The sequence below is a fragment of the Cebus imitator genome, unplaced genomic scaffold, assembly GCF_001604975.1.
Source record: "Cebus imitator isolate Cc_AM_T3 unplaced genomic scaffold, Cebus_imitator-1.0 Scaffold313, whole genome shotgun sequence".
In the NCBI taxonomy this organism is placed as follows: domain Eukaryota; kingdom Metazoa; phylum Chordata; class Mammalia; order Primates; family Cebidae; genus Cebus; species Cebus imitator.
In genome coordinates this window covers 962,517-974,069 of record NW_016107628.1, presented here as the reverse complement: position 1 = coordinate 974,069, position 11,553 = coordinate 962,517, and the positions used below count along the sequence as shown (strand labels likewise).

Sequence of the window (11,553 nt, the reverse complement as noted above, 5' to 3'; positions counted from 1 at the left end):
CATGTTTATTCTCTGGTATGTGATCAGAGTTCTCTGCTGAATGGAGGCTTCTCTATCTGAAAAACATTCCTTAACGTTGTTTGGGCTCTGCAGCAGTCCCCTCTTGAGTTCCTCTTTCAGAAAACTGCCCAGAGTCAGAAACAACTGGAAGCAGGTCAGGAGGAGTGACAGCCACACTCTTCTTTGAGAAGATTCCTCGCCATCCTGATTCTCCCACCTCCACTTCCCCTGGAGGACTCCCTGACTGGGGCCCTTTTGCTCTCTGGGTTCTGGATTCCATGACTGCCTCACAAGCCATGTATCCCAACACAGACTTCCTGCTGCAGAGAGTACTGGGGTGGGGAAATAGGCCACACACCTCCCTTGGATCTATACTTGGTCATCACCTTTACATCTTGACCCATTCATGACACGTGGGGCTCCTGTCCACAGGAGGCTCATCACTGCTCTTCCACTGACTGAGGGGATGCTCCTTATCACACCTTCCCACCTGCCCCTCATTGTCCCCAAGATCCAGCCTTCCCAGGGCAATGGTGAGCACATTACCTGGGGCAGAGATTTGATCCAAACCATAAACCATTTCCCAGAATGCACTGCACCCATTTGCCAAGCTTCAAATCAAATGTTCTGCTGTCTACATCCTGCCATTCTTTCTGAGAATTTGGTCTCACAGGATTGCTTTGTCACAAAACAATGTCAGTCACCATAAATGCATTTTACATTTTGTCATGACTGTACTTTTCTTACTTATGTAATTGCCATCATTTACAAAGTGCTTACCATGTAGCAGGTGTTTTACATACATTGTGTTATTATTTTATCCTTACAACTCTGCAAGTCACATATTTCCCCCTTTTTATAGATGAAGGAACTGAGATTTAGATAAGTAATATGCCCAAAGCCACACACTGCTGATGGAGCTGGGATACAAACCCAAGTTGTAACTTCAGAGTTCGTGTTTCTTTGACCAGACATCCCGTTTGCCAAGACTTTTCCTGGTTCCAGCCCACAAAGGAGCCTGCCTTCATGATTAGAGCTTGGCCTCAGTGGCCGTCTCATCAACATGGCTTCCAATGACCACTCTTTTTATTCTCTTAGGAAGCCAAAGAACAACGCTGCATCTGCCACTGATGTCAGTAGCACCTGAATTACGTGCTTCTCCTTAAAATGTGGCCAGATGACATTTTGGTCTGGATGATAAAAAATGAATAAATAATGTGGCCCAAGTGTTTAAGAGCAAAATAGTGACACTGATTTATCAGGGTGGCTCTGTCACATCTGTTATTATCTAATTCAAGCATACAGATATCCTTACCTGACATGACAGTCTTAAGGCATGTGTGTTTGGTATCAAGCCCTCAAAAACATCTTTTTACATCTGATGATTTACTGAAAAACCTAATACCTTTTCTGGTTTTCTTGTTGTTTGAGTCCTTAATGCAGGCCAGGGACTGTGCCAAATGCTTTACAGACATTATCTCATTCCATCCTCAAAACAAAAAAAAAAATAAAAACCCTATGAACAAAATATTACAATCACCATTGCACAGATGGATAAACTGACCCAGAGAGTTTAAGTGATCTGCCCGCAGTCACCGAATTGAACAGGATTCAAATTTCAGGCTGTCTAACTCTAAACCACCTTCCCTCTTGGGAGCAGAGAGAATAGACTTTGTTGTAATTAGAAAATATATAACAGCATCTCGTGTTCCCCAGAATGGAGGCATCTGGACTCACAGGGCCATCGGTGGAGCTCTCTGATCACACAATGTTCAGTGGTATAACTCTGGCTTGGGAGGGTGCAGGTTGCCAGCACAGTCATCTCTAACAGGCTTCTGCCTAAAGCCTCCAACACCATCAAAAATGTAATTCTCTGTTGACTTAGAAATGAACTACCTAAGCACTTCTTCTATTACTTTTAAATTTTTCTCTGGCTATTACAGATTCGAGGCATCTCTTGAGAAGACAGCATGCTTGTCCAAGCAAGCAGAAATTTAAGAAACACTTTGGCGCATGTCCATGCCTGAAGTTGATGACTTATTTGCAACCTTGATAACACAGATTTTTCTGCCGATAAATTGCTTAAATTTCTTTGACAACTCTTTCACCCTATTTTTCCACTGACTTACTCTGTCACCATGGATGTATAATCAATTAATGATGTTTTCAATGTGTGGCATTCAGTATGGCAAACAGTTCTGGGATTATTTCCCTGCTAGCTTTCATCAACAAAAAGAGTCAAACTCTAAAATATTTTAAGAGATTTATTCTGAGCCAAATATGAATGACCATAGCCCGTGACACAGCCCTCAGGAGATCCTGAGAACATGTGCCCAAGGTGGTCGGGGTACACCTTGGTTTTATACGTTTTAGGGAGGCATGAGACATCAATCATCAATCAAATACATTTAAGAAATCCATTGGTTTGGTTCAGAAAGGCAGGACAACTCCTAAGTATAAATACAAAGTTGGATGCAATTAGCCAATATGCAATGCATAAATATTTAAGCAATGTTATAGTGATTGAAGAGATAAGAGGAGTGAAATTTGAAAAGATGAACCTTCAAAGAGATGTGAAGGGTGAGGTTCAATAGCCTAAAGGGATATACAAATGCTGGCTGCTATTAAAAATACCAGTGTTATGTGTTGAGTGCAGAGTCCACATAAGGAGCTTTAGACAGAGGGGTGAACAGGATAAGGGGGTATCAGTGAGGGGAAAGAAAGATATGGGGAGTTGGTTGGCGTAGATGAGGTACAAACCCCATCCAGTGGGAAGCAGGAAATGCATGGTTAGGTGAAGACAGTGAAAGGGCGGCAGAAACTCATGCCAAAGGGCTTGGATCATATCTGACCAACAGTGTGGAGTTACCACAGTTTTCTGAGTAGAGGACGTGTCGCTAGGTCCAATTTTTTTAAGTTACACTCTGACAGCATGGCCCCGTTACTTAGCCGCAATACGGTGCATTATGATTTAATACTGCCAAAGAGAGATGGGATCTCACAGCTGCTGATTTTTAAGGCTTTTCAGAAGATAAGAGTTAAGTAAGAACCTGCTTTTCCTGCTTGCTGGAAGTTAATGACTTTGATGCTTTGCAAAAGAAAGTAAAAGGGTTGTTAAGTCAGAGTGCTCACCCTCTGGGCCTGCGGGTTATGATTTTTTAATGCTTTTCAAGTGGGAAAAGATCTCAAGTGAGTGTCATCCCTGCATGCTAGAAATATATGTCTTTCAGACAGCAGCCGGCACAGCCTCCCGCACACCCGCTGCTCTGCCTGATTCGCTGCAGTCACATTTTAAATTTTGGAACGTTGCCATAACTCAGTTGACCCAGTTCACAGGTCCACAGGGGCAGTGACCTTGGTGCTGCAACTCAGTCCAGCACCTTGTTGTTTCTCCCTCTTGCCCCAGGTCAGGGGGTGTCCTGAGCCTTCAAAATTTCGCCTCAGTTGCATCCCTACTCTTTCCCCCTCTCTGCCACTACGTCTGTCCACTTACCCTCAAACCTGTCTTCTCTTCTCCAAATAGGGATCCATTTGTCAGGTACTGAGGAGCCACACAAACCAGGTGGTGTGTTTTTTCTGTAACAGAGAACATGGTATGTGCTGAGGGGTGAGGGCTGGGGACTACAAAGAAGCTCCCCACAGAGGAGAGCACCCCAGGTCCTGGAAAAGTCAAGGAAGCTGCAAATGCAAGACTCAGCCATCTTTTGGTCAACACTCTTCGCCTGAAGACCTAGAAAATCACAGACCAGCACAGGCACCAGGGAGTCCTCTCCTGCCAATCACAGGGGACTGCAGAGCCCAAGGTGGGACTGGGCGGTGGGGACAAGTCTGGGTCACCACATCGTGTTCTGCAATCCTGTGGTCCCAGATCTGCCCTGGCACCAGTGCTCAAATCTCTCCAGGGACAAAGGAAGACTGAGAAGGCATGGAGGCCCATGCAAGAGTCAGGCCACACTCTTGAGAGGGACCCTCAACCCACCCCAACCCACCTCTGTTCTTTTAATAACCTGGAAGCCACAAAGAAGTCAGTGGAAACCGCAGGTGAGGCAAATCAGAAAGAAACTAGGACACTACAATTTAAAATAAGAATAATAACAAGATATGATTTTATATACAGCAGGATTGGACACCTCACACACACACACACACACACATATTCATACACACACCAAATCTCAAAATACTAAAGTTGGCAAGGCTAAGGGGAAACGGGAACTCCTAAACTGCTGAGGATAAGTAAATCATTACAGTAACCTTGGAGAGTGATAAGTTGACTAGTTCACCCCCAAATCCAGCCACTTCACTTCATGTATATTTGCAGACAAACACTGCATTTGAGTAAGTTGGTGACATGGATGAAGCTCCTAACTTATTCATTAATGCAATGCCTATTTTATTGAGCACCTACTATATGCCAAGCACAATTCTAGGGTCTAAAAATTGAGTGTGAACATAAAACAAAATGTTTGCTTCCATGGAGTATATATACAGTCTTGTTTAAATAGGCAAAAACTGAAAACGACCTGAAAATATGTTGTTAGGAGAATGGACAAACACTGAACTAGAGATACCAGTATCAACACAGATGTGTTTTGGAAACAATGGTGGTTGGGTAGGGAAGAAACTTGCTGATACAAAATACTATGTGTACGACTAAAAACAAACACGTGAAAGTGTTTGCCGTGTGTGTTTAGGATGTTAAGCATACAAACGTTTGTTGTAGCACATTGGGTCCTTTTTTATTTTAGTTCAAGATATAGAAGTTTTTGTTTTGTATTGCTTTCAAATTTCAGAAAAGAATTAGGGGAGAGGAGGATTAAGACCTTATCTCCTAGTAACTCAGGTGCCGGAGGCTGCCCTAAATGTGCCTCTGGGATCCTGACCTCCAACCACCTGACCATTGTACAGGACAACTGGCAGAGAGAAGAGCAGAGTCCCCCTGCTGCTGCTGCTGCCCTAGACCTCAGCAAGCCGCTGGCTGGGCGCCTGCTGTGCCCACCTCCCCGCCACCAGCTAAGTCAGCAAGCGAGCAGAGCTCCGTAATTTCACCCACACTGCCATGGGAATGGAAATTTGCTCAGCCACTTTGAAGAGCAATCTGGCACTGTCTAGTAAAGTTGAAGAGACGCATACACTATTATTCAGAAATTCTGTTTTTAAGGTTTTACCCTACAGAAACTCTCAAACATATACCCAAGGAGACATGTGTAAATGTTCTTTGCAGCGTTGTTTATAATGGCCAAAAATCGAAAATGGCGTCATTATCCATCATTAGGAGAACAGATAAAATCAGACATGTGTATTCAGTGAAATACGATGCTGCTGTAGAGATGATGAGAGCCACACATGTCAGTGGGAATCCATCTCACAAACGTGGCTGAGGAAAAGGGCGAGTTGCAGAGTCCTCCACAGTGAAATACGATTCACATAAAATTGCAGCTGTTCTGAACAGTCCCACATACTGTTGATCAGTGCAGGTATATGGGGTGAAAGTACGAAAACACTTGGGAAGGATGAATGCCAGGTTCAAGGGTGACTTCTGGGAAGGGAGAAAGAATAGAATTAGAGAGGAGTATATATGGGACTTCAGCTGATACGGCGCTATTTTATTTAATTAAGAAAAACGAAAACCTAGCTTTGCGCAGTGGCAGTATCATAGCCAATGAGATTTATCCGAGGCGCGATTATTGCTCATTGGAAACTTTTCCCAATACCCCATGAGGATGACTTGAAATATAGTCGGCATTGGCAATTTCTGACTGTCTCTACAGACACTGAATTAAAAAAGAGAGAGAGAGAGAGAGAGAGAGAGAAACCTGAAGCAAATATGGCAACATTTTTTAATTTAAAAGTATTGGGTGGTGAGTACCCAAACATTTCTTATGTTCTTTCATATGCTTTTCACTTTTGAATATTTAATAATATTTATTTATTATTTGTTGATTTATTTAGAAAGGGCAGGAAGAAAGGTGGCGCCTAGGTGAAGAGCCTCTGAGACGAAGAGAAGAGTGGGCCAGATGCGGTGGCTCACACATGTAATCCCAGCACTTTGGGAGGCCCAGATGGGTGGATCACTTAAGGTCAGGAGTTCGAAACCAGCCTGGCCAACATGGTGAAACTCTGTCTCTACAAAAAATACAAAAATTAGCTGGGCATGGTGGCATGCGCCTGTAATCTCAGCTACTCTGGAGGCTGAGGAAGGAGTTTGAACCTGGGAGAAGGAGGTTACAGTGAGCCCAGATTGCGCCACTGCACTCCGGCCTGGGCAACAGAGAGAGACTATGTCTTAAAAAGAGAGAGAAAGAGAGATGCACCTAAGAAAGGAAGGTGCTCCCTGCGTTAGCAGAGCTGAAACAGCAGCCAGAGAATGGTAAGGAGGGCATGGCCTCAGGGCAGGCCAGACAGACAAGGCTGGGCATGCAGGGCGTTATAAAAGAGGAGATGGTTTATTAGTGCAATGGAGAGGCACTGGGGGCTTTAGCCAGAGGAGTATTTATATTGGTCTGTTTACACCGATTATGTCACCTCCGTAGTCTGTGAAAGACGGAAAAATGCAGGACAGGAGCAGAGGCCAGGAAAAGGCTTAAGAGGCCTTTACGGTAATGTAGGCAAAGGACATTGGTGAACTCCACTGTAATGGTGGCAGAGAAGATGGAGCGAATAAGGTGAATTTGAGATATATTTTGAAGAGAAATCAATAGAACTGGGGCATGGATTAGATGTGAAGGATGACCGTGAGGTTTGGATTTGAGTAACTGGTGGTGCTGTTTACTGAGATGAGAAGGCTAGCAGGCATGAGAGCAGGAGCCATGACGGGAGCTGTTTGTGTGTGTGTTTACTTGTTCCCAGCAAGGAGGAGAGGGACAGTTTTATTTTAGACATGTCAAGTTCAAGATGATTGTGACCCACCCAAGTGGAGGAGTAGAGCTGGGCAATTGCATATTCAGGTCCAAAGTGCTCGGGAGAGGTTGAGTCAGATCAGGGGATACTAATCTGGGTGTCACCAGAGTATGATTTCCAGCCGTGAGATAGTGTAAATAGCAAACCCTGAGCAGCCCTACATTTAGTGTCAGGAGAAAGAGGAGGATCCAACAATCAGACTAAGAAGTGGCTGGCGAGGCAGGAGAATCAGGAGAGGGGGACGTGATGCGTTCCAAGACAGAAAAGCATTTCAGAGTGGAAGCATTGCTGAGCCGTGGAAATGCAGTGTGGCCGAGTCAGCAGAGGGCAGAGAATCCCTTGTTGGAGCCAGCAACACAGGAGTCTTTGTGACTTTAGCAGAAGCAGTTCAATGGAGTGGCGGGGGCTAAGGCCAGATCGCCCACGGTGAGGGAGTGAGTAGAGATTGCAGAAGAAGAAACAGTGTGGGTGAGTCTTCTGGCCCAAACAGAAGGGAGGCTGAAAAAGATGAGTGAGGCAAAGGAGAGGCTTGGTTTGCTTTGGATGTTCTTGTGCATGTCCATATGCAGATGAACAAAATCCCGTAGAGAGAGAAATTGATGGTGGGAAACAGTAGAAGGAATGAATGCAGGAAGGAGTGCTTTGAGAAGAGGAATGAGAAGGGAATCCAAGCAGTGCAGCCTCACTCAGCAAGTCAGGATTCTAACTCAAGCCTGTCTGACTCACACGCCATGCTCATTCCCAGGTGCCTCTTTCACTCACCCGTGACTATCCAACTCCCAAAGTCCACTGCATTAAATCCTTTACCACCATCTCCTCTAAAGACACCGGTTTTATAGTCTTCGCATTTCCATCTGGGTTCTGCGTCTACCCGAGGAACTGGAGGAGAAAACAAGCAAACTGAAGAAAATTAAATCTGACCGATTTTATGCATTCTATATAAATGCATGAAATAGATTATGTTTGACAGTGGTAAACGGAGAACCCAAAAAATATCCAATTTATCACTTTAATTATATATGCTTTTCTTCCTCAATCTCCAGCCAAGAATGAGCCTCCAGCCATTTTCGGTTTTTTCTGTGGTGCCATTCCCTAATTTCTAAAGCTGTTTTTGGTAACTACAGAATTCCAGTCAAGAATGTGTTATCTGAACCACGCTGAAGACTTAACATGCTGCCTACGATGGCACATGCGAGAAGGAATGCAGTGGGTATGTACAAAATTGAAAGTAAGGAAATAGAGAGCAGTGTGGAGTTCTGATTCAAGGCAACATCGCAGATTAAATTGATGTCCCTCCAAAGAAATGGACATTCTACTGCCACGAAGGAAAGTAATAGGTACTGAGTTATTTGGATACTAAGCTAATGCAGAGTCAACCAACCACCGTTGGGAAAGTAACCTTACCCTAAAATCCACTTATTCATGAATAAGAGAACGAGAGGGTAAGAGGACCTGAAAGAGGGCAGGTGAGAAGGCAGTTAGCAGCCATCACGCTGACTGTCGCTCTACCTGAGCAAAAGCAGGGAGCAGGGGGCCTCTACCTTATTGCAGTCTCCATCCCACACATAAGTGTTGAATACCTGTTTCCAGGCACTGAGGGTACAGCAAAGAGCAAGACAGAAATGGGCCTTACCCTCAGAAAGCTTGCAGTCTCTTGGGGTAGTGCACATAAGAGGCAATCACAGTACCGGGGGAAGGTGCTGAGCGCTCAGACAGGGGATGTATGTGCACCTAACTCAGCCTGGTGGGGGGACGGTGGCCAGGAAAGTGTTTCCGCGGGAAGGGTTGTTGTATAACTTTTAAATCTAAGACATGACAGAGATTTAGCCAGACTGGCAGTGAGGGCGGGCAGTCGGGAGATGACAAACAAGAAAAGCATACAGCACATGTGTGTGCACACAAATGCACAGCATCCATTATGTCAAAGGGTCATGTGAATGAGAACATTATTGCTGCTTTATTTTGCACTTTGGGGAAAGTCAGAGTCATGGCAAGCCGTTTCTGACTCTCAGTCAGGATGAGTGGTGATGTTGAACAATGTAAGAAACAGAAAAGGACCAGGTTGGGAGGTCGAGGCTGGGTTCAGCCTCGACACATTCAGTAAAAGGAGCCTCTGAGACCTCCACATGGAGCTCTCCAGCAAGCAGCCAGATACTTACATCAGAAGCTCAGGCTTATGGCTTGGGCTAGAAAGATACATTTGGGATTCATTGGATTAGAAGTAGCAGTTTAAACCATGGCACAGATGAGCATGCTTAGTGAGAGAAACACTCTCACTAAAAGGGCAAGTGGGAAGAGAAAAGGGCACGGGACCAGGGGAGGAAGAACTTCTTCACAGCCACTAGAGAAGGGAGGCTGAGCCTGCCGAAAAACATGGGAAGGTGTTTCTGGGAGGGATGGTAGGAAAACGGGACAGAGCTGCTTCATGGTGGTTCAACACGGAGGGAATGACCACAGGAACGATAGTAGCGTGCACCCATACAAAATGAGGACAAAAGCTGTCCATTGGATAGGCCAGAGGCGTGAAAGAACCACATCTGAAGCCAAATTGGAATGGGTTGAAGACGAGTGAGGAGTAAGCCAACACGCACCAGTGCTTGCCAAACCTTTTTTGCTTTGTGGAAATATGTAGAAAATTCTATTTCAGTGGACAATGGACAGTTGCGCAAGGCTGGTCCCAGCTGGAAGTGCAGCCCCATACAGATGCTCTGAGGGCTAAGGAAATCAATATTTTATAACACCTGTAGCCATTTGAGATACACCAATACATCTCAGAATACCAAGTGGGGAGGTCTGCCACAGAGCACTTTCTCAGCTAGCGTGGCTGTGAACTGGGGCTCCCAGAGGGGTGTGGAATCAAGGTGCACTTGCTGGCTTAGTTTGGTTTGGTTAGAAGAGTTTTTTAAAAAGACTTTAGCATCTTTCAGAAGCATCTGTGGAAAAAAATCCAGTTGAGATGGGGACACTGAATTCATGGGAGAGAAAAGGGTAATACAGCATTGGTGGTATAAATCTCCTTAGAAGATACAAAAGCATCCAATTTTAGGTGGAGGGGCAAATGTACATGATACCGTGTGTGCAAAAGTGTAATCCGCTCCACAATCCTAGAAATTGGATGTCCTTATTACCGTGTTACAAATGTAAAACCTGAAGCTTAGTTAGATTAAGTCACTGCCCCAGGTTCCTTGCCTAGTAAGCAGCATAGCCAGGACTATAACCTATATTTTTCTGACTCCAAAACTCCTAACAATTATGTTTAGGTGCTAGGCCTAGAGATGCAAAGATGAGCTAGATTCAGTCCTTGCCTTAGAAGAGGTCATATACTAAAAGTAGAGAGAAACACTAAAATAAATATAACACGGTGTGATAAATAAAATAACGGTGACATGGGGGAAAATGCTTTAGGAAGCACAAAAACTATACCCAAGTATATGCCTGTCACTTCCTGAACTCATGGAGGCAGGGATGGACTGGGAAAACCACAAGGGCTAAAGAGAAAAATACCGAGATGGATGGATGGATGGATGGATGGATGGGTGGGTGGATGGAGGGTGGATGGATGGGTGGATGGGTGACTGGGTGGCTGGGTGGCTGGGTGGATAGATGGATGGATGGATGGATGGATGGATGGATGGGTGGGTGGGTGGATGGGTGGCTGGGTGGGTGGATGGATGGATGGGTGGATGGGTGGATTGGTGGCTGGGTGACTGGTTGGATGGATGGGCGGATCAGTGGCTGGGTGGGTGGATGGATGGATGGATGGATGGATGGATGGATGGATGGGTGTCTGGGTGGCTGGGTGGATGGATGGATGGATGGATGGATCGATGGGTGGATGGGTGGATGAGTGAATGGGTGAGTGGGTGGCTGGATGGATGGCTAGAGAATAATAGTTCAATATGAATAAAGAGTCCTTCCTTAGGGCAAGTGATGTTCATGTAGCCACAAAAGGTCGCTGCAGACCCAATGCAGATGAATTTTTTCCATTGGTGCTGCCATGCTCTCTCCAGTAGCTTTCAGGGAGAAAGGGGTTAGGATGGAGAGAGGGAATGAGGGTGGTAACCAGATGCCCCATAGCATTTTCTGCCCTCTATAGGCCAGACCCAGGGCTTCATGACTAGTCTGGCTCCATCTTCACCCTACTCCTCGTCATTTCCACTCTTGTCCTAAGTTTTAGGCTTTTGAGATGTTTCTCCAATGTGTTCTGCCTTTCAGACCTAACTCAGAAATGGTCTCAGGTTTCTTCTCAGGCCTGCAGTTCTATCTAAGAATGAGACTCCAACCCCAGCTGGCTTTCTGGCTAAGTGCATTTGCACAAATTACTTCATCTTTCTAGGCCTCACCAAAACACTAAGGTTGGGAGGAGGGCTGTGGTCGTCCAAGGCTTCCTGATCCACACTTCTTACACCTTCACCAGGCACTTCCTGCTGGCCAGGCATTGGCTTAAGCCTACAGGATCCAAGAAGGCAGACACTTGTCACATGTAGCGGTTTAAATTTTTTTAATTTCAACTAAAATAAAAACAATTAAAACTTCAGTTTCTCCATCTCACGAGTCAATTTCAAGTGCCTCATAGCTCTATGCAGCTACTGAACTGGACAGCCCAGAGAACATTTTCATCACTGAAAGTTCTATTAGACCTTGCTGTCTGAG

At 45.2% G+C, this 11,553-nt stretch overlaps 1 non-coding gene across 1 annotated transcript; it reads left to right on the top strand.

Annotated features, from left to right (window-relative positions):
• Nucleotides 1-5,633: 5,633 nt before the first annotated feature.
• On the top strand, nucleotides 5,634-5,773 carry LOC119467640. The gene has a single exon (XR_005196188.1). It is a non-coding gene; the product is annotated as a U4 spliceosomal RNA (small nuclear RNA).
• The last annotated feature ends 5,780 nt before the right edge of the window (nucleotides 5,774-11,553 follow it).